The 25,122-nt window shown below is 35.7% G+C and overlaps 1 protein-coding gene across 1 annotated transcript in view; it reads left to right on the top strand.

The window, feature by feature from the left end:
- The first annotated feature begins 2,394 nt into the window (after window positions 1-2,394).
- Window positions 2,395-25,122, top strand: part of LOC145690680 (GILT-like protein 1) — a 50,987-nt gene continuing 28,259 nt past the window's right edge. Inside the window, exon 1 of the mRNA XM_081765820.1 lies at window positions 2,395-2,683. The gene's annotated coding sequence lies outside the window, so the exon portion shown is untranslated. The remainder of the gene's footprint in view (window positions 2,684-25,122) is intronic.

The following is a 25,122-nucleotide window of genomic DNA, read 5'->3' as shown; positions in this document are numbered from 1 at the left end:
ATCGTTCTCTTATGGAATTCTCTGTCATATCGGGAGTTCAATATCACTTTCCCCGCTGTCAATTAATTTAATACCAAAACAATCTTCATCTTCTGAATCACTACACTCCTCGTTTTTATCTTTCTTCTTTACCATTTCTGATTTTTTTCTACTCTTCTCCGTTTCGATCCCTTTTCCCCCTCTGCTTTCCTGGAACAACCTTGTTTTCTCAAATTTTTACTGCCATCTTCTGTTTTCCTTAGAGTTTTCAAAATCCAAATGCCTTTTTTCCTGTTTTCTTTTCGTTGCTGACTTTGCCATCGAGGCGGACAAAGCACCGTTATATGGAGAACCTGTTATGCAGGAGGCACCTGCAGCCTTCGGACCTCGATTACTAACCTTCTTCTTAATTGCAGGAAGTGGTGAAATGTCGAAAGATGTAACAAGACCCTAGCCCATATTTAGACCAGTCATTGTAGCCCATATTTAAAGAATGACGCCAATTTGTTTTGAAATGTTTTGATGATGTATCCTTATAAATACTTATGATTTAAACATGCAAATTATAAACGCTATGTAATAAGAATACAGCTCATATAAGGCAATTGGTTAAAGTATGTGTGGAAACAAGAAACGTGAAGTATATACATACCTACAAAACTTTTAGCACGACGAAATTGTCTTCTGCGCACTGAACAGCCAACAAACACAAGTACACATGCTCTGATCTCGCCCCCAACTGGTGTCTCGTCTTTTGTGTATACAAGTAACGAGCTCTTACAGTTTCCGCCTCAGTGCAGCACTGTGGAGCGCAGATATTGCTGGTAGCCCATTTTTAAACCCTAGCCCATATTTAAACCTTTTTCTCTAAGAGTAGAGACAAGCTAATTAAAGACTTGTTTCAGCGTTTTCTAATGTTTCCGTTAGAAGGGAAGGAAAAAGGATGGAGGTTGGAATTGTTATAATAAGGTAGTAATACCTCGAAAAATAAAATGAAATCTTTAAGTTTAATGTCCCACAGTCACGCCGGTTAGGCTAAAGGAGACGGTGATAATGAGAAATGAGTGAAATGAAGAAAAAGGGAGGAAACGGGAGAACCCCGAGAAAACCCACGAGCACTGTGTTTGTCTACCACAAAGTCCACACGGCGCGAGCTGGGATCGAACCAGGGACACCAAGCACCGCAGGTGAACGCTCTACCACTGAGCAACCGCGCCCCCTCGTACCTCGAAATCCCGTAATATTAGAGATATGAGGCCGAGAAAGTATGGGATTCTGGGAACGATGTTCTGAGCTAGCCAAAGGCTACTAATTAATAGAATATCAGTAACAAAGGAAGACTAGGGAGGATCTGTATCTGATTCGATTATAGTATAATTCTATTGTAAGTTCTGAAAATAAATCCAGTATGTTTTTTTTTATTCTTTATTTTAAAAATAGGGGTCGTCTTGAATCTATATATATAAAAGAGAACGTACAATTTTTTGTCCGCTCATCACGCTAATACGGCTGAACCAATTTCTTTCATTTTTGGGGGGTTATTAGGATTTGGACCCTAGATGGTTTTTATCATATCACTTTAATTTTTAATTACCAGTGTCTTGAGATAATTGACCATTCAGGTGTCCATAACGTACAAATCCTTTGTTATTAGTTCATCATAGGTAAAAATAAACGTATTTATATGCAACCCGCATGACCGTGTCACTCGGCGGGTTAACATAAATGACAGGCGATATACAGCGGAAAATAGCTTGAATCTTCTGTTTAAAATTTTTTAATTGATTTGCTTATTTTTACAGACACTTTTACAATATGCCAGCACCGGGATGACCGCAGCGAAGCGGGGCGGGTTAACATAAATGACAGGCGATATAATGTTAAGATTTACTGCAATCTTCTATGGTTTTTATCATATCACTTGAAAGCGAAAAAGTAAAAATTATCTAAGTAACAAAGTTTATTGCGTTCCGGGGTGACCGCAGCGAAGCGGGGTGAACGCTGCTAGTTAAGAAATATATGCTATATTCTCTGAATATTGGGCGATAAAAAAATAATCAATTGTTTGAATCAATTAAATTTCCATCTCTGGAAATTTGTTCAAGAATTTTGATAAGGGGATGTTCTATCAGTTGTTTACCATTGGTTTTACATTCCTTTAATTCGAAGTTTAAACATAAATAAATGTATGTATATTCTTCATATTAATGAATGAACAAATATGTTTGAATGTCCTTCAGATGAAAATACTTAAAATAGCACGTTTGTTTTAGTTTGAGCATCTTGCTGAATTCACACGCTCATTCCGCTTTTAACATCTTATGTGACAGAGAGAGAGAGAGAGAGAGAGAGAGAGAGAGAGAGAGAGAGAGAGAGAGGCTGTAATTTCAAGGTGAGCGCGACTTGAAACAATCGCTAACTTCACTGGATACAATGGACTGATGCATGTAGTCTGACGTTTGTTTCTGTCACCCGCCACAGTCAGAAGCAAGTTGACTTTCAACGGAAGTGGTGCTGGCTCAAATCATGTGGCCTACTTTGTAGCACAGTTAAACACGAGTTTCTCTTCCTTTTTTTGTCATTTTACTTTCGTCTTTCCTTCGATATCTTTCACGTGAACCTACAAGGAATGATGAACTTTAAGGTTGTTCTACCGGTAATCGCTGCTGTTGTTCTGGCTTTCTTTGGAAATGCAGCTGCAAAAGTAAGTGAAGACTTTGTTTTAATTATTATTATTTCTGGACTGTAAACTTTTACAAATTTAAACTTATCTTCTTCTTTTCTCTGTCGGCGTTGTAACGAAACAAAGGTTTATTGCCCGTGGTTTTTATTATAGCTACGAGAAGAAACTAAAAATGTGAAGGTCATTTTAAAGTAGATAAAGGTTTATTTCCGTATTTCTTTCAGGGATCTATTTTATAAGACCTATATGTTTCACAGTGACTTAAGATAGACAATTTTTCTGTTAAAACAATTTTGAGGAAACAACTATACGTGGTTACACAGAGAAAGCTGAAATACCGCTTGTTTTATCATACGATGAAGTTCGAAAATGTATAACAATAATCTTCAACGTATGCCAGAGACTAAAAATACAATTTATGTAGCCTACAAGATAAAGTTGAAAACAATAGTATGAGGGATATTTAAATGCTTTTGTGTAACGCAATTTCTTGCCTTGTAGTACGTAAGAAAATATGTATTGCAGAAATGAAATGTTACCAGTCAAATAACTTGGGTCAAGACTAAGCATGAGAATGAAAAATGGGTGGGAATTACAATTATGATAATATGATCTACATACCTTGCAATTCTTAACGTTAGAAATATTAAGTTCGGTAACTGATCTTCTCATTTAAATTAATTAGACATGTGTTTCACCGTCTTTTGATATTTGCCCCAGAACGAAAAAAGAAAAGTGCAATTCTACGATTTTTGTAATAAGATGATCATATCTCGAAATTCCTTCAGAATAAGGGACATATTTATTAAAGCTGGTGTTTCGGCGTTTTTTGATGTTTTTCTTAGAAGAGAAGAGGGTATATATAAGTTGTGACTGATTTTCGACATGGTTTCTGTCACAATTTTTTGGTTTCATGCCCATGTGTAAAGAAATTGGGTGATAACAGTAATCGTATGGTGAATAGAAAATTGTGAAAATGAGATTTGAGGAAACTAAGAACATGATTTCCGACATCGAACTGCCTGATATGATTGAATGACTAATGGAATTGAACAAGACACTCTTCGCATCGAAGACGAGCGAGCTACCACTGAGCCACCTTACTTTCTATTGGCAGAAAGAATTTATATTTGAAATCAACCTAATATTTTATTTAAACAACCTAAACTAATATCGTAGTTTATTATTATTATTATTATTATTATTATTATTATTATTATTATTATTATTATTATTATTATTATTATTATTATTATTATTATTATTATTACACGGGGACACGATGGCTCAGTGCTAGAGCGCTTACCTCTGGTGCGTGGGGTCCCTGGTTCTATCCCCGCCAAGAAAGTTTGTGGTGGACAAAATCGTGCTCGTTTGTTTCCTCGGGGTGCTCCCGTTTCCTCCCATTTTATCATTCCACCAATTCTTAAATAATCATTCATTTGCTTTAATTATCGTCTCCATTAGCCTAAAGGGCATAATCGTGGGACGTTAAACTCAAAGATTTCATTCTATTATTATTATTATTATTATTATTATTATTATTATTATTATTATTATTATTATTATTATTATTATTAAACACCGTATGCTTGGGTTTTCTAGAATTTCTCGGTTCCTCTCATTTTCTTTATTCCATCGTCTCATTTATTATCATCACGTTCTCCTTTAGCCTCGAAGCATAAAACATGATGATGATGATTATTAAAGAAGATTACATTGAGAACTGAGTTTGACAAACCTTTAAGAAACTTTCTTTTTCTGTCGAAAGGTCGCTGATCCCAGCAGAACATTAGATGCTGGCAACCTATACTCACATTAATTTGTTTTTTTTTTTTTTTTTTTTTTCATTTTATTAATTAACACTTTCTCTATAGCTTGAAGCTTAGGTGCATTGAAGACTAATTTATAAAACGAAAGAAAAGAAACGAGTAAAAGTTTAGAAAAGTTTATTTAGTCTATAGCTTCTGTCGGGGCCGGATTAAGGGAGGGGCTTAGGGGGCCTATAGCCTCGGGCCTCCAGTATGCCAGAGGCCTCCATTCTGATCAAAATCTCAACTGGCTATCTAAAAAGAATCATGAAGATACAATCATCATCATAAATTAAAATATGACCAAAAATATGAAACACATTCCCTTAACTTTCCTACTGTACTTTCACATAAATGTAGGCTATTAGGCGAAGTCAGCTGGAGCCACATACGTATTTTTTCTCGCCCCGGGCCTCCAGATGGGTTAATCCAGCCCTGGCTTCTGTGTAAAAAAAAAAAGAAAAAGAAAAGAAAAGAAAGAAAGAAAGAAAAAGAAAAATAAAGAAAGAAAAAGAAAAAAGAAAAAGAAAGAAAGAAAGAAAAAAGCATTTCGGAATTTAGTTGTTCAAATAAATATTAATTATTAATATAACAAATGCTTCTTATAATAACGATATCCCCCTCCCCAATAAAAAAAGAACTTCGTAATTCGATACATTTATATACTTTGATAATAAAAACATACTTGTTTAGCAGAAAAATTGTCGAAGTGTCCTATTGAAAAGATGTCGATTTAATCTTTCACTTCGTTTCTACTCTTCCTTTTCTTATAAAAGAAATCTAATATTTTTTCTGAGAGTATAGCTGGCAGTAGTTAACAATTACTTATCTTTTCGGATTCAGAATAACACAGAGGTCTGCACGGGCTCGGACCTACAAAGCATAGATCAATGCGGGGCCGGGCCGAGCTGCGGCCGTAAATTTTTTTTTTTTTTTTTTTTTTTTTTTTTACATATAATCATATTTCTCGGGCCTTTTCGGGCATAACTTTGTAAATATACTGTACAACAATATTTATCGGACCGTTCTTTCTGGAGAACTTTGAAAGCACATTTAAAATTTATAACTTAAGACGCCCACAGTAAAAATCTGATTGTAATTGTGCAATTGGGAGTAAAGCTACCAGTACTTGTGCCGTGGAGAGAGAGATAAACTAAAAGTAACAGAAATAAACATATTTAGCTTATCTGAGAGTGAAAGTTTGAGCAGTTAGTGTGTGGATTCCATTCTTTTCTTTATAGCAATTGACAATGACTGCTCTGAGGAATATCTGAACGAGTTCAGTACACATCCAAATGCATAAGAATTTGCACATATTGACATTTTGTTTTAAATATTTGGAGTATTCATGTTTCCGTTTCATGAGAATTTATATAAATGAAATGAAATGATTTAAGCTAACTCCCACGTTCATGCACCGAGGCTAAAGGAGACGAAATTTATATAAATTACCATTTTCTTTAAAGAATTCATATAGTTAGTAAGTGTAAACGATAATCACAGATACAATTAAGAAAAACTTTTGTCAAAATGGTCGAATGCGGGGTTGAATCCCGGACTTCCCGACAGAAGCGCAAAAGCTAACCATTCACTCATGGTTGTTGTGCAGTTGTGCTTAACTTAAATATATTCTCTCTCTATATGTAAAATTAAACCTCTAATTGCTTTAAATAAAAATACAATTATGCATTAATTATTAAATTTCTGTAATTCGGACTTTGGGTCTCATTTGTTTATCACACGAGTTTCGGCCGGGCTCGGGGCTAAAGGCTAAAACATATTTCGGACTCGGGTCGGGCCTCACACTATAAATTCACGGGCCGGGCTCAGGCTAAAAATTTCGAACCGTACAAACCTCTATAACAAGGTTCAATACTACATAGACGTAGTGTCTTGTAGTATTGGATCCGCCCCCGAAAACTTTAGGCACGTCCCAACAAAAATTTCTGGCTGCGCGCCTGTACTTTACATATCTTGTGATCCTTGTAGTATGCACTAGAATTTGCATGCACATATACGGAGCCTAGTACTACAGAGTTCATCCATGGTACAAAGAGTCACTGAAACTTGTGTTGGAGAACATGTCCATAGGCGGGTTCCGGAACTCAAGCACTCATTCGGCACCTTTAATAGAAACTTAGTACACGTTCCGAATTAGCACAGATGTTGGCCCAACAATTTTTCGACGAATTCACCCCTTCCGAACCTTGCGTCAATGATCTGTGCTTGGAATTCTGCATTGGAATTAAGTTCGAAATGACACATCTGTAAAGTGAAAAAAAAAATCATGTAATGTGAACCTTACCAATGAATATAATCTATTTAAACGAAGCTCACAAAGAATATACAAATTAAATTAAAAGCATCCAATATTGCTAAACACAAACACGTTTGAAATGGGGGAAACAAAATCTCAAATGTTTATTTTGAACAATTTTGTCTAATACAAAGTCTAGGCAATCGTGTTAAAAAAAAATACAAAGTTAAAATAATTTTACAATTCATTTGATTTCAGTAACCTATTTATATATTTGATGGTCTTTCAGACATTCAGTGTGAAGTTCCCCATGGCAGGAACAACTGGTATATTGGATCTGATAAAAGAGAGATTTAAAATAATAATAATACGTTGTAATTTATGTGTTAAGTACCGCAGCGTCAGCACTGAGCATACATTGAAAAAAACGTAAAGTATGCGCCTAGAATCATGCTCGTGGATTTTCTCGAGGTTTTACTGTCTTAGGAAAAGATTTTAATTTAATAACAGATTACCTATCTCACCAATTTTGCTTCGGATATATAGGCCTACTATATGTTCTTTCAATCTCTTTTCATTTTTGATACCATCCTTTTATTCAGTTGAATCAGTATTATTGAATAAATTACTTCGATATGCTGTTCATTTGACCTGATCTCATTAGACACTTGTCCAGTCATCAAAATTTTGTTCTTTAGAATCAGAACCATAGGAAGTAGGAAACATAGGGAGTCACTGAGAAATGGTAGAAAAAAATAAAATCCTTAGTTTTGCGTCCCACGATTATAGTTTTCAGATTGAATAGGATTGGAGTTATTTGTCCTTTTCAGCATCAAGGCAATATGAGATGTTGATTCACAATTTAACATGGGATTCGAACTGCCCGAACTCCTGCCGGACTAGCCAAAGACGCGTACACTGGCCACGAGGACGAGTATCTCTCTTTTTTACTTTTCAGGTTAATGAATTGGTGGAAGGAAATGGAAGAGCCGAAAAATACGATACTGTCCACCGAAAATTCAATCAACGCATACATCAAATCAGAAGTCCCTCGCAGTAGAAATGAACACTCTATCATTAAACCACTCTTCTGTCTCGCAGAGATGTCCATGCTCGCAATCTGTGCTGTCACGCTCAAAATGGACTTCAAGCTTAGTACAGAATGAGAGCATGCCCTTGTAGCCACTGGCCTATTAGTAGATAGCAAATCAGAGCTCTAGTCCAAGCTGGTCCAAGATCGAGCTGGTACCAGCCTTATTGAGGATAGCCAGTCCAATTTCCATACAGTGCAAGTCTGTAAGCATGATTCTCACTGAAATTGAAGATAGTGGGTCTTACGCAGAGTCGCTTTTAACGTTGAGTTAAGAGCTTGACTAACACGTGATGCTAACTTCTGTGTTTAGTAACAAGTAAGTGAAGTTAACAACGATTTATATTGAAAAAGGTAAATCTCGACTTTTTCGCATGGAGCTCCATACAATTGATAGATGGAGTTTGCACTGTCATGTTCGAGCTGTGGCATAAGCTATGTAGTAAGCATTTGTAGAAATGTTTGTCCAGTCACAGTTTCTTCGTCAAAGAAGTACGGACCATAAACTTTTGAAGATGAAATTGCACAAAACACATTCGTCTTCGGTGAATCACGCACAATTTCACAAATTTGGTGAGGCATCTCAGTTCCCGAAGTGCAAACATTTTGTTTATTCTCTCTTCCTGTCACATGGAACGTAACCTCATCACTGAAACAAAGTTTGCCCAAAAAGCATCATCAACACTACTCTTGAAATGACTAACAAAAAGTCTTGTGACACGTGTGATCATTAGGTGTTAAGTGTTGTAACAAATGCACTCGATACGGATACATCTTTAAGTGTTTAGGCACTACACGCCAAACAGTTGTTTGAGGCATTGGAAGCTCTTTGCTACCTCTCCTTGTTGACTTTTGTGGGCTGCGTTGAAAACTGGTTCGAACCCTTTCGACATCTGCCTCAGAAGTGGACGGCCTACCTGGCGATTTTTCTTCACAAATGCATCCCGTTCTGTTGAATTTGTCATACCACTTACGTATGGAGTTCTTTGATGGTGGATCTTCATGAAGTTTTGCGCGGAACTCGCGTTGAACACTAACAATAGACCGACAAACGTGAAACTGTAAAACGCAAAATGTTCTGTCTGCACCACAGGCAGTCATCTTGGAACCAATCACTCTGCCACCTAGCGGATAAATTTTAAACTATTACGCTCGTTCCAAACAAAACGAGGATAATATTAAAAGTATTTCCATAAAGATTTCATTGTTGATAGAGTATTATCACTTATAGAACGTTTCCTTATCGTTCAGATCATTTTGAATCACGCTGTATATATTTATATAGATAGGTAGATAGATAGACCTCATTTTACATTCTGATTTCTACGAAAAATCTTCCTGTTTGCACAAATCCTATCACGTAGTCCGACAGAGTTAATCCTACAAATTCAGAAACCATTAAAGGTCAATTTAGAAAATGAAAAAGAAAGACCGGAGACAAAAATGTTCCCTTTGTAAACATCCTCCTCAAACAGCCACTCTAATGGAATGAAACATAGTCTTCGAAAACGAAATATTTCACGTCTAGCGATTGTGCCCTCGAAGACTGTTGACAGTGCTAATATGAAGTCCATGATAGTGGAAAGCCAATAGAATAAGAAATGAGGAGAAACCATAAGATCTCCGGGAAAAGTCAAAAAGATATAAATATTCAGCATAAATCTTTATGGTGAGGGATCTGTCCAGCCAGAAGTGAGCACTCTACCACTAAGCTGCAATGTTTCTTAGAACTTTAGATTCACAGTTATCATTGAGATAGAGAAGAACTGTACAAACATGAGCCAGTGAATATCTGTCTCTGGAGGGAAAAGGGGATCTATAAATTGAGGTTCTGGTTTTGAATACCGCTCATGGCGAAGTCTTTATTAAAAGCATTGTTGTTTCTGTATAAATTACATATTTGTTAAACACACTTTTAAATTGTAATTCGGGTTGCTCTCAAATGAGAGAGACAGAATTTTCATGACGAGACAAATGCTCTTCGAATAGAAAGAAACACACTTTGCGAGACAAGACGGAACTTTCGTAACGAGACAGAGCTATTCAAATACAAACAAGTACACTTTCCGAGACGAGACAGAATTTTTTATGACAAAACAAGAGTTCTTCGAATAGAAACAAATACACTTTCCGGACGAGACAGACACAATTAGGGATGCGCACGAGTCGAGACACACTTTGTAAAATTCGAGACGAGTCGAGACAAACGTATTTCTCGACTCGAAGTTTCGAGTCGAGACGAGTCAAGTCGAGACTGCTTTTAAAAATCTCGACTCGACTCGAATGTCTCGACAATCTCTCCATAATTTTTAATATTATTTTGAAGAAAGGATTTACTTAGAAACAGACTTGAAACCAATTCCACCATTTATTACTTTAGAAAGGCACAGAACGCATAAACTTAATAGTTAATCTTTCGAGATCAAGATTTAATTTTCAGCGCAATTCAGTTAATTAAAACTAATAATTAATGTCGTGATATTTGAATGTACTTCAAATATTATAATAATAATAATAATAATAATAATAATAATAATAATAATAATAATAATAATAATAATAATTGATTATCTAGTTTGTATAATACTATTGCGATAACCTGAACTTCATAAATTCTCTGAATAAGCAATTGGCAGTGTAGTAATTTAGCATAGTTATAATTATTGTTCGTATGCACATGTAGTACCAACTCTCTCCAGCGACCTACCATTGTGTCCATGCCACGACGCATCGCCGTTGTTATCCGTGCCAAAGGTGGACATACTGACAATTAGGTAGGTATAATAGTCATAATGTTCTGACTGATGTATGTGTGTATTTTAACTCGTATATTTTGTCTCGACTCAAATTTCGAGACACGAAACGAGAAAGGGACATATTTTCGAGTCGAGACAACATTTTCTCGAGATGAGTCGAAACAGGCTTAAATCTCGACTCGTGCGCACCCCTAGACACAAGTCTATGTCTGATTTTGTCCACTAGTAAAATTTCAATGATTCCCTTTATGTCTTGACTTCCCCTCGTGTGCACATCAAATACTATTGAAATTAAATTACAAATAATTATGAGAGACTCATATTTAAGAACACCAGGTAGAACATGTATGTCGATGGGAAAGATTGTGAACTGGTTTCTTGGTTAAGTTCACAAGAGAATTAGTGAACCAAATCCACAGGTAGTTTTCCCACAAACTACAACTACTCAACGTCAAATATTTCTCACTGCTCTCACGTACTCTTTTGGAAACGAATTCCGTTAACTCCCAGAGAATTTAAAATTGATTTATAACATGATCGCAGGAAAGGACGTTGCCTATGTCTAGTGAGGATACATATTAATTAACCAACAATTTACATTGATCAAGTTGAGCACTTTGAATTTTTATATATTTGTTTATATATATATATATATATATATATATTTCTCTCTCTCTCTCTCTCTCTCTCTCTCTCTCTCTCTCTCTCTCTCTCTCTCTCTCTCTCTCTCTCTCTCTCTCTCTCTCTTATTCCTACAACCGAAGGTTTTCAAGCAATCTGTGGCTCAGTAATCTTCGGTGTGATGTGTTCGAGTTCTTTGAAGCGTTAGGTTCGCAAGTTCCTCTGAAGAGCGTGAGTTTTTAACTGTTCTCGAAATTCCTTTCTACGTGACAACGTCATAGTGGATTATCTAGATAGAATGAAGACAAATCAAGAGACAATTAACTGAAAAGTATTTCAGTTGGGACGAACATTTTTCTTTAAGAAAATAGTGATACAGAGCTCACCTCTATTGTCCCTGGTTCGATTCCAACCCATGTGAATTTCTGTTAGGTTTTCGCAAGGATCTTGTTTCCTGCATATTTTCATTCCGTCCATTCTTTTACAAGCAGCCACTTCTGTTAATAATCCGGCTTCATTATACCCTAAATGAATATCGAACGCTTTTAATTGTCTTCTTCTTCTTCTTCTTCTTCTTCTTCTTCTTTAAGTATCCAGGTTTTGAAATTATGCAGAGTTTCGCTCCATACGAAACTCGTTTCCTTTTGATTAAGTCAAGCACAACTCACTTAAGCAACCACTGCTGACGTTGTTTCAAGCAAATGTCTAACGTTAGCTTATAACGGTTGTATGTTTTCTCAGCTTATCAGACTTTATGTAATGACAGGTGAAATTGTAATTTGTTTATATTTTCGAAAGAAAAAAGCCTTAAATAATAAATTAAGCAAACTAATTACGTAGATAAGTAAACATAGTTATTTCGATGCAAAGAAAATATGAATCATATGGCGACCTATGTTTTCTTTAAGCAAAATCAGGTTTTCTTCAAAAATTTTGACCAGAGAGTGGGGGAAATTTATTGGATCACTGTGTGCTAAAGAATGTTTCCTGCACAAGACTGACACATACAAGTAATTGCAAAGTAATATATCTTAGCTTTTTTTACGGGAGGACGGTTAGCAATCTTCGAAGGGGCTGAAACAAGCACTAGGTAGGAATCAATTTATTTAATTTGATTTGATTTGGAGCTTAGCGTCTCTTTCAGCAGCGGGGCTATATGAGACGTGGACTTACAGCTTAACGTATACTCCCGCCGAGAATCGAACCCAGGTCTCCCAGACCGAAAGCGCGTATGCTAACCGTTTAGCCACAACGTTAGCTCTGGGTATGAATCAAATAGTATGAAACTGTCAACTGGACAAATATTGCGGAAGGGGCAAATTTCCTTGATTTATGCATCACTGAATAACTATACATAGTAGATTTTTTTTTAGATCTCAGTAAGTTGTTATTTTTGTAGAATAGTTAAAAATGTTTCTCCTTTCTTCCTTTGACTGAGCTCTCTCTTGGCTGTGTGGATAGCGTACGAGACTTTGGCATCGCAGAACGGGGCTCAATTCCCACCGAGAATTCATGTGATACGAATTCCGTGTTAAGTTGTAAGTCCATGTTGCATATAGTCCCGGAATTGAAGAAATGTTCTATATTTATTACGCTGACATCAATGTGTTTTGCAAAGATACATGAAACACTTTAATATTTCATACAGACTGTATGTAACTGTTCGGAGTTATCTTTATGAACTTGTAAATATGTTTCTGAAAAAAAAAAAAAAAAAAGCACGAATTCTCCGTATTCTGGTTGCGAAGACAACAACTAAGTATGTGTAAATACTCAGTGAACTATGTTTTTCCGAAGTTACGTAGTGTGTAGTGTACACAGTGATAATGCATTTGTGTAGCTGAGACAATATAAATGCAAATAGTGTGGTAAAAATAGTTTTAGTGATTCAAATTCTGATTCTTCATGAAACAACAAATTTATTAACATTTATACTGAATTCATTGTCGGTGAATCTTCATAATATTGGTTCTTATAAAGTGAATTTCTTAAATGTTTAAATAAAAACGAAGTAATGCGTGCAGCTTATGACTTACTTTTATGGCAGGTTCTTGTGAAATTTCAAGTTTAGCACATTATTGATATTAATAATAATAACAATGTACACTAAAGAATACAGAAGTAGCAATTTTAGATTGATTTCATCAGATTCATCGAGTGATTTTTTTTAACGACCGTAGTTATATCATGTAGAATAAAGGAGATCGTTGTGTAACGATAGTAGTTGGACATAAAAAGGATTGAAGGAATGGGAATTTGATAGGAAATGGAGGATCCTCAACGAAAAAGACATGTCTAGTAAAAATTGGTATGATCTGAGTACTAACCAGGAACACTACACATCCAAGGTGAAAGCGCTACTCCTGAGCTACCATCTTCCGTACAATTTTTCAGTTCCTGTATAACCTCTCCATTGAGAAAATAATCGATCAAACCTAATGATCTTTTCCATAAAGTAGTGGTTCTTGTGTTCAGGTGTGTAACTCGTGCAATGTTGGGATGGATCCCCCATCCCAGTGGAAGTATTGATACCATATAAACTATATTACTAGTTAACTAGTAATTAAGCAATATCTCTTGTCTGATATAACCTTAGATCATATAGATGAAAACAAACAACTGATACGAAGACATTAGAATTGCTAACAATGTCAGTAAGAGCGAACGAAACGTCTCAGTTTGTAAGTAACGCTAATTCATAATAGTAAACAATTTCCGATCCACTACTTTCGCTGTCTGTCTGCGGACAATAGACGAACCACTAAATTAAGCAACACATACAATGTTTGTTCTACTCTAGTAGTTACCGCACGTGTCCTTCTTCCTTGGGTCCCGGGTTCGATTCTCGATATGCGTTCCTTACATAGTTAGTACATTCTTCATACCTTCAAGTAATCTCCGATATATAATACACAAACAACGAACTCAAGGATCATTTTCGGAAATGTACAAACTAAAATTCCAATTACTTCTAAACTTTTAACGAATTGCTTATTGGATCAAAAGTTCCCACGTATTTTAATCAAAAATTTTCTTATAGGCCTTGTGTCTGAAGAACTACATATAGTGCAACCAAACCCAAACTCAGTGAACTCAGTATAATGTACTTATTCCGCAGAAAATACGAAAACTCGATTTAGGAACCGTTTAAAAAATTTGTAGCACCTGATCCATAAACAAATTATTGGCCAAGATCACAATCTTTTGATCCATTTTTAGGTTTCCTAAAATTCTTGTTATAAGAGTAAAGCCATCTTCTTTTTATGACTGCAAATTGAAGTCCGATTCCCCTTGTGAGCTACATATCTAGCAAATTAAATATATTGATTTTCCTAGTATTGAAATATTCTGTCAATGACAAAAACTCCTGTTTTTAATTTGTTAAAATAATTTTTAGTTCACAAATCAACTGATAATACACTAATATTTCTATAGGTCCTATATGTTGTATATGAAATCCAGTTTCAATCCTCTTCTACAAACGAAAGATCAAGAATTCTTTCCGTAACATAATACCTACTTTTTCTCCTGCCCCAAGATTCCTTATTTTCCCCTAACAAACACCTATCATGCTTTCTATCCATTCCTTTGTAACCCTGTTCATTCCAATACAAACCATATGCCGCAGTACCTATTCTGATAATAAATTAGTGAGTTTATACTCACGTCTGGCAAGTGGAATCCATGGTTGGATCCACTTTTTTTCTTGTTTTTTTTTTTTTTTTTTTTCATTTCCTGCCACTTTCGTCATTTCACCGTTTCATCCATGTCATCATCACACGTCCATTTAGACAGTCCCCCCACCTTGTCAAAATGGTGTCAATCGTTTGTGCAGAAATGTGCAACACAAATTTTCGTTTGTGCAACAATGAACAATGAGCTAGAGCGAAAACAAAGTGGGGGGCTGTCTAAATAGACGTCATCATCACCGCTCTTTACTGAACTTCTTAGTTATTTTGCAGACTTTATATGCAGGGTAATTATTTGAATGCGTGGCAATTGTAATTCTAGTAATCGCGCTCTCAAATTACAAGAGTACCAGAAAAAAACAGACAGTTACCTACTAGTATGAAAATATCTCACTTCTTTATAGGTTTTTAGTAATCTTCATTGTCTTAAACGTATTTACTACAGGTTTAGAAAAAAAAATACTTTGATCTTGATGTTTATTGTTTTCGTATGGCGTATTTGCAAGTTACTGAACAAGGACTCTTCCTTTTCTGTTGTGTTGTTATACTTTAAGACAACTTCCCGTTCACCTTGCTGCCTTAATTCGGTATTATGGGCTATTTATTCTTTCGTAGAAAAGTAACTGAAGTGTTGAATAATAAATTAGAAAAGAAAGATTTTAACAGCTGGTAGGAATTTTGTGAATAAATCGTACATATACAACCAATTTAAGGTTAGTATAATGATTCAACTATCTCCGATAGTTGGCAGTACATTTTCCATATCTTTCAAGTTCATTTCGTAAGGAGCGACAATATTCATAGCAATTGAATCAAATTCAAGAGATCAATATTCAAATTTTGAGCAAAATAAATTGGATCGTTAATCAAAGAACGATCGATGAAGTGCATTTCACAATAAATAAAGCAAAATTATTTTTTTAAAAAATGCATTGATTGTTCTTTGATTAACGATCCAATTTATTCTCCATAAATAGAAGCTTTGCTTTGTATATACTTAAACACAAACAAACTATTTGCTGAGCAAAACAATATATTCACATAAAAAAACTACATACGTGTTACAGTTTGGCCAACTAACATCTTGGCTTCATCAGACACTATCATGTACTGTCTGATGAAGCCAAAGTTAGTTGGCGAAACTATAACACGTATGTACTTTATTATGTGACCAATTTATTCGTACTCCCAATAATAAAATTCTCTCAAAATTCTCGAAAGTCATGCATTATATCATATATTGCACAAAATAACTTTATAAACTCCTGGCTTTTCCCCACACCTTATACCACCTCCATTTGATTTGATTTTGAGTTTAACAGCAGCGAGGCTATATGAGACGTGGACTTACTGATTAACGTGGAATCCGAACCACATGAGGTCCCGCCGGGAATGGAACCCGGGTTTCCCACGCCAAAGGCGCGCACTAACTGCATAGCCACGGAGGAGCGAAACACTCCGACTCAAGTGTATCATAAATGGTTCGACTAACGACACACCCTTCTGTTAAATACAATGAACTTGGATATAGACCAGGGACGGCTAAGTACGGGCCCGCAGGTCGCATGCAGCCCGCGAGGCACTTCCTCCAGCCCTCGAAAAAATAAGTGTTAACTTTTTTATTATTTTATTGGGTACATAATTTAAATAAAAATAGTTTAAATGTAATGACTTGGACTAATACACAAAGTGGATTATGTTTAAGGCGCGAAAAAAAATAATAAATTTAGGGTTAAGATTAGTTAGGTTAGTGTTTTATTTCGTACATTAACTAACTCTAACTCTATGGCCTATGGAACCCGGAGGTTCAATGCCGCGTTCACAAAAGCTCTCCACTGACTTCCATCCTTAGCCAATTGGATCCAGTTTCTACTTTGTATTCCAATCTCTGCGAGATCCATCTTAATATTGTTCTCCCATCTGCGCCTAGGTCTTCCTAATGGTCGTTTACCGATTGGCCTTCCAGTCAAGACTTTGAAAGCGTCTCTACTTTCTTCCATTCTAGCTACATGACCCGCCCACCTAAGCCTTCTGGACTTGACGACCCTAACAATGTTGGGTAAACCATATAACTTATGTAGTTCATCGTTATGAAGTTTCCGCCATTCCCGTTCCTCTTGGGTCCGAATATTCGTCTCAGGATCTTGTTCTCAAATACTTTCAGTCTGTGTTCTTCCCTCAGAGTTAGTGACCATGTTTCGCAGCCATACAGAACAACGTACATTAGGTACCTAAAAATTTAAGCGTACCATTTCTGTTCATGCTGCAGCATGAAAAGTGATTGGTTCTGAATATTTTTAAACATCAGTACCATTTAGGGCAGGTATGTTTTTACTAGCGATTGATTTTTTTTTTTTTTTTTAATTTCTTAGAAATGTTTTCATTTTTAAGAAATTATCCAAAATATTTTCACCCAACCTTAAAAGTATAAGGATGTTTTTCGAGCAAAAGAGGTTTTCGAGACTCGTTGGAGGGATTTCGTCATTGAGAACCTGGCACCTTGAGTCTGTGTTTGGGACTGGTGCATTACATCAACATACTTCAGAATTACATGGCGTTTAATCAAAAATTACATTATTTTGAGTTTACTTTTGAGTCAGTGCCACTTTAGTATGAATAACAAAAGGAAGATTAGTGATGAAAACCGAAAGTTTCAGGATAAGTGAGAAAGGGAAATTCTGTTCATGAACAATCAAGTTAATAAACCACAATGTCTTGTATGTTTACAAGTTCTCTCGTGTCATAAGGAACACAATCTTAGGCGCGACTACAACCAGAATCATCTAGAAAAATCAGGCCGCCTTATGCAGAGTCGTTTTGACGTATGATTAGCATCATACTAAAGACATGACTACTGCAGGAAACATATGTTAGTCGAACACTTTAGTATGACACTAATCACTAGTTAGAACGACTCTGCATAAGGTCCAGGAAGTACTGCGCGCAGGCACGTCCTTCAGTTATCGCAGATTTGAAGGAAAGGTTAATGCTCAAAAGATTTTTTTTTTTTCGCAAAGCCACGTCAATTCAATCTCTCCTCGCTTCTGATCCTGTGAGATCAGAAATAGTGAAGGCAAAACGGTGTTCATCTGATGGTGAATTTGTGGGAAAATGTTCTATAGAAATGGTCAGAGATCAAGAAGGAGGAAAAAATGCGTCGAAACTCAAAGACGTCCCTCTTTGAAAACAAACTGTTACCGGAAGAGTTGAAGAATTAAATGCTTATGGTAACAATAAATTAAAAACCATCATTGATCAGTCTGAGTATTTTTCATTAGCCATTGATAAACTGACCGATATAAGGGATACAATTCAGCTTTTATTCCGCATTAAAACAATTTCTAAGAACTTTGATGTTCATGAAGCACTTCTTGCTGTTACTCCACTTCATGATACTACAAAAGGCAAGGATATACATGAAGCAGTAAAGAGAGTGTTTAAAAGTAATTGGTGGTACAAAGAAAATTTCTGTAATAGTTACTTATGAAGCTAAATCAATGCTGGAATCTCATTCTCGCTTATTGGCTGGATTATTTGTACCCACAGTCCGAACCTAGCTCTTCACTATGCTAATGTCTATACGTGGTTCCCCATACATAGCAATCATGTGACGGTGGATGTTGATGGATGTCACATCTTCCAAAGTCAGGAATTCGATCACCGCACCCTATTTTAACCGAATGTTCATGTAGCCTTCACTAATTCTGTGACTGCGTCATTGTCAGCGACCTGAAACAATAATACATATGGCATTTGTAAAGCAGAAAGTTCAAGCTTTCGTTTGAAGGAACAGAACAATTATGCACGTACAACGAATAATAAAAACCTAGAGTTGGAAAAAAAATCATTGAACAATCCTCGTACTATTCGAAATACCTCACAACAAAAGTATTTATTCGTTAAAACTAAATACATTATCTTTACTAAATCCAGAGCCAAAAAATGCATAGTTTTATAGTCATGAATATGTGTTACACACAGTAGAAACAGGTACGCAACGGGAGTATCCCCCTATTACGTAGACAGTATATTTGATTGGTTGGCTTAGAGTTTAGCTTCCGTTTCAGCATCGAGGTAATATGAGATGAGGACCTATATCTTCACGGGAGATCCGAACCACATATGCTCCCGCCGGATCAAACCCAGGTTTCCCGCGCCGTAGACGCTTACGTTAACCATTTAGCCATGAGAGATTTTAAGCAGGCAATATGGTTACTCTAGAGCCAAAATATTTCTCTGCAAATATTGAAGATTTTAAGATAATTATGACTAACAAGATCGATTTTTTTTGTTTGTTTATTTTTCCTGTTAAAGTTTATAGTACCTTTTCACTATCACGACTATTTAAGACCTGGAGCTACAACTTAAAGTGGAATCAGAACCACCGTAATGCGTTCAGTGTTCTTCAAGTGGAAATGAACCCGAGCCTTAGCCACTAAACTGATGTGAATTGTTTTTGATATCTTTTGGAGAACAGTTTTAAGAGAGATATTCGTCGATTAAGTCAAGTGAAGATACTAAGCCAGGAAAAAAACAACAAATGGAAAAATTGTAAACTTACCCTAATATGGAAGAATCATGTTGGAGACTCTACTTTGAAGTGCTCAACACATTGTTTTATCAGTTAACCTATCGATTCGACGAAATTAATCAGCTGGAATTTTTGGCAGTTCTAGAATTGAATTCATTTAAAAATACTTCGAATTCATTCTCATAACTGACTTTCAATAACAATAAAATCATAGGAATATTACTCCAGTGCAATAATTCCTTAAACCGAGTTTTTAGTTATCTATTTAGCAGGACTTCTGAAGATTTATATCCGACTTTTACGGATACGAACTTCACGATTAGACCTAAATATGCCATTGACTTATTTACTCTGCATTTTAGTTTAGGAATTCCAGCTATTGAACACCTTTGTACAAAGAAAAAGAATAAATTCCCTTTTGAGAAACAGACAAACTTTAAAGATTCAGCAGGACTTTAGATACCATAAGTACGAATTGGGTTAGCATCTTAGAAAATGTCACGCTCCGCCACTGGAAAATAGGTAGCTAGATTTACCCATAAAAGGCTCAATTGGGAACGGTGCTCGTGATTAAATCTTTGCTGTGTCAATGTATATTGAATTATACTTTCACACGTAAATAAACATACATAATGTAAATATACATTTTTTAATAAGAAAAATAAAGCGCTGTCAGGGATGCGGCATTTTTGAGAATTGTGTACCCCTCTACGCAGGAACTGGCCTAATTGTCGAGAGTGTAGTGCATTAATTTAAGAATCAAACCGTTGAAGTTTTCGATCTTTTTCTCCACATGTCCATTTTTCAATTGTGAACATGTTAAACATGTTAGCGTATCGCTGAAGACGTAGATTTCACCATTTTTGTGTCAAATACTTTATATGTCGTATGTAAGTTTGAAATATATTAATTTGTATAGTTGCAGATACAGCATTTGAGCCTTTTACATTGAAAACATATAACAACAGAACAAGTAAAATGCATAAAATAATGAAACAGAATATTATCAAAATCATATTAACAAATATTTGCATAATATGTGCAACTTTATATTGCACAATGCGAAATGGAAAAAAAATCTTTCAGGGATGAAGATATCTTTATTTGTATGTGCTATTTTGAGTCAAAGTCTACTAGTATTAAAACGTCATATTTTAGAATTCACGTAAATGTTTTGCTTAGTTAATTTTCACTTCTATTTCATAAATTGTCTTCCATCACTCTCTCTTTTGCATAAACATAAGAAAAACGAAAGTTTGAACTGTCATTCTTTTGTAAGCCTTTTTTATGTTTATGCATAGACTGTAGTTTAGTATGACTCTCAATTGTGTAAACAAACATGGACCACACAATTCCTATTTGAAGCTAGCGTTAGCAAAGCTTCTACCATTTGACTCGATTGGCGTTTATGTGTCTAACCGTCACTCCATCCGTCTATTCTATGATAATTATCGTAAAACTTACCTGAATTTGATAAGAGTTTGTACCTGTCTTCCTTACACTTACAGAAATAACCCTTGTTTGTGCTTGTAATGTATAAAAAATAAGGGGCAAAATCTTCCCATGTTGCAAGTTTGTACATAGTAGGCTAATAGCTTGATAATTTGACTTGATAAACGTTTGTACAGTACCAGAAATAATTGAGACATTAAAGATGTGACGGTTGATCTGAGAGTGATTGAATCTGTGAGTTTATTTATGAATTTCCAGTTAAGTAAATACTATCACATAGGTTATATTGCTTTTTAAGTACGCTATCTACAATTTGTTTTCTCAGTGCAGGTCTTAATGTTAGAAGTGAGATCCGAATGTCTAGCACATAGAATCGTCAGATCTTACGTTTCTCCGGGGGGCGGATCCAGAGGGGGCGATAAAGATTTTATTTTATATATAAATAAAACCCATCCCAGAGTTTGGAGCTCTTAAAAGTAGCTTTAAGTTGCAGTATTACAACCCACTGCCCTCCCCAGAACTCCGTCCTGGATCCGCCCCTGCGTTTCCGTGACATATTTTACGCTATACGTTTTAATTTTTCCCCTTTAACGATTTCTTGTTTATGTACAGTATATTGCAGTTGCTTGGAAAATAAATCTACTTATCGTTCTAACGGTACAATTTATGAGAAATTATCGAACGAAATGTGTTTCCTCTGAGGAAAGAATTTGCTGTTCCCTCTGTCAGAAACATTGCAAACAATCGCTCCTATTTCATAAGAACTATGAAACTACTTAGTTTATAGCCATACATACCATTCAACTCAGATATTAAGCTGTTAACATCTAACAATGGATCGTTATAATTTGCGATAACTAATAAAAACTAGAACGAAGCAAATATCTATTGTTGCACACTAGCGTTTTATGCCTTGCTATGCAACTAAAAATAAAACGCCTGTAAGGTTAACTGTGTATAATTCGTATCTTTATTGCGGAAAAATGTTAAAATTTTGTAGCATCTGGTACTTTCCTGTTGCTATCAGCGGGTAACATAAGAAATACGCTTAATCTCTCTAGAGAGTGACTGACTCATTGGCTAAACAACGCCTAGGTTGAATCAGATAGAAATTTGGATACTATAAAGGATTGTGATATAAAATACCTCGAAGGGAAGGTTTTTTTTTAAAGTTTTTAAATTTTTTAAATTTCTATTTTATTTTTTTATTTATTTATTTTTATTTATTTTTTATTTATTTATTTATTGTAGATTCGACGAGGAAGGGGAGAAATAGGGATTGCAATTGTTATAATATGATATCACTATCTCGGATTCCCTTAACGATAGAACCATGAAATATTGTTTGGCTTTCCATATGTAAAATAATTAAACATAAGTTTCAGCGACCTAGAAGTGAAGAAAAAGAAGGGATAATTTCAGTTATTACATTTAGATGTCTATATCTTGGAATTCCTTAAGGTTAAAAGACATGGATTTTAGTACTTACTAGCAAGGGCACCCATCAGGGGGGCAAGGTGGGGCGCTCGCTCCCCCTAAGAGGAAATTGTACTTGGGAATATCGAAAACCCAATAGAATTTTTACATTAGTTACAGCAAAATTTAAAACTATATTTGAAACGTCGCTTGTACTTGCCCCCCTTGGAAACCAGAACATGGGCGCCTTTGCTTACTAGGTATTTGCATGGGGGCCCGAAGAAAATTTTCTAGGGGCGATCAAATCCCTATTTGCTATATTACGTTTGGTATTTTTTTATTTATATTAAGAAATTTAACACATTTTCGTGAGCCGGGGAGGCTCGGGCCCCACCCTCCCCTCCCCTTCGGATCCCCATGGGTATTTATGTCGCGGAATTGACGGGAATTAGGTGACCTGTGTGTGCATATGTGATGCCAACTCTCTCCAGCGACCTACCAAGGATCATTACGTCCATGCCAAGACGTGTCGCTGTTATTATTCGTGCCAAAGGTGGACATACTGACAATTAGTTAGGTAGTCATAAGGGTCTGGCTGATCTGTGCGTATATTTTAACTCGTATATTTTGTCTCGACTCGAATTTCGAGACGTCTTGTCTCTAATTCGAGTCGAGTCGAAACAGAAACTGTCGAGTCGAGACAGATTTTCGAGTCGAGACAACATTTTCTCGAGACGAGTCGAGACATTGTTAAATCTCTACTCGACTCAACTCGTGCGCATCCCGAGTCATCCAGGATTTCTTAGGTACATCGATAGATAAAACTGAAATTTTGTTCGATGCAAACTTCGACAGATGTGGTATTGTGTGAGATACTCTGCAATGCAGTCGGATTTATAGTGTTGCCAAGCCAACACAAAGTTATGTTGTTATTTTTTTTTTAAATGGTAGTACCTCAGACCTACAGTATTTCAAATCTACATGTTTGTTGTGGAGATGGAAAAGTGTAAAAATTTTGCGGGAAAAAAAGCTTTAATTTAAGTGCTACGACGCAAGAAGAAGTAGCAAGAATAATTGATTGTTTATTATTTTGAAGTTTAAATGAGGTGCTTCCGATCGGATGATGATTGTTATACATATCGAATTGGATTCGGAAATGGTAGAGTGTATGACGTGAAGAGTTAAGTGATGGATTGTGTATAACAATCTGACATTTTATTCTAGTCAATATAATTCATGCAAATTTAAGTACATCTAATTATTAAAATTATAAAAATGTTTTTGCGGCAAAAAGCTATTTTAAGCAATCTCTCTGCAAGTAGAAGAAATAATAATAATAATAATTTATTATTAATTTGAAGCTCGAATGCAGTTAATGAAGTTCTTGATCATTAAATGTGGTTTTAAAAGCTATTAAGACAGTAGTCTTTACAGTAGACAGACAGTAGTCTGTCTTAATTAAAGTTGTTCGTAGCGGTTAGTTTAGTTAATTTACAATATTAAACGAGAACTTACTATACCATACTGATTATTCAGGGTTACAGGGCTACAGTATCACGTCATCATTTTAGAGGTGACTACAGAAGTAATAACGAGCGGGCAATGCATATTCAAAGTAGCAGAGTGTCGTATACCATGACCAATATGTGACGCATTTCAAATAAAAACAATGAATTTCCAGAGGACTGAAAATCTGACTAATTTCAAAGGCCTTTATTTCAAAAAAAAAAAAAAAAAAAAAAAAAGTGGTTAAATATGTTTCATATGTAAGGTCTTGCGTGATTTTCAATAGATGAGAAAATGATAATGTCATTTACAGCAATTCGATAGCATTGACGAAGTTTCAGCATTATTTAACTAGAAAAAAACTGCTGATCAAATGTTATAGAAGCAATTGCAACTATCTCTAACCCACAATGCTTTGCAAGTTTTCTCGAAGGATTGGTTTTAAGTTTAGCGTTCCGTTCTGCAGCGAAGCTGTTATGAGACGTGGACCTACAGATCAACGTGGGATCGGAGCCATATGAGGTCCTGCTGGGAATAGAACCTGGATCTCGCATTCCAAAGGCACGTACACTATCCCTAGCCATATAAGAGAGCTCAAATTTTCTTCGAGTTGGAGAATGAATTCGCTCCTTATTTTTGGCTAATATCAATTTCAAGCAACATGCGCTACGGGCAAGTCTCGAAGAAAACACACACCACTGGTCATTAAAAATCAGGTAATACTTAGGAAAGTTAAGAATTTTCTTTCAATCACAGTGAATTCACTCTTTCCTTCTGACTCATTTCAATTTATATGATAAAGGCAATTGATGGGCCGCGGTAGAACGGTGGATCAGTGGTAGAGTGTTCACCTCTGATGTGTAGGATCCCTGGTTCGATTAAAGCTCCCGTCAAGTGGGCTTTGTAGTGGTGAAACACCGTGTGCGTAAGTTTTCCCGGGATTCTCCCATTTCCTCCCACTTTCTTCATTACACTATTATCATCTATCTCATTATCCCCGTCACCGCCTCCCTTAGCCTCGATCTATAGTCGCTGGACGTCAAAATAAAAAAAAGAAAGAAAAGAAAAAGAAAGAAAGGTAAATCTGAAGTCTCGAAAGAAACTGGCTGACGGAAAATATTTACTAACTTTATAGTAGAACATATAAGTTGGGTAAATTTATCCCTTATTCACAACGGATTTCGAACCAAAAACAATAAGAATGGTCGAGAAGATGCAAAGAAAGTGAAAATCATATTTAATTAAAAGTAAACGGGCGATTGTTTTGTTGAAGAAGTAAACTTCCAAATTGTTTGTAATCTACCATGTACCAAAACAATTGCCTTGTTTCG

Source organism: Thermobia domestica, chromosome 7 (genome assembly GCF_964235325.1).
Source record: "Thermobia domestica chromosome 7, izTheDome1.hap1.1, whole genome shotgun sequence".
Taxonomy (NCBI): Eukaryota; Metazoa; Arthropoda; class Insecta; order Zygentoma; family Lepismatidae; genus Thermobia; species Thermobia domestica.
The sequence above is the reverse complement of the archived record's forward strand: the minus strand, read 5'-3'. Positions and strand labels throughout refer to the sequence as shown.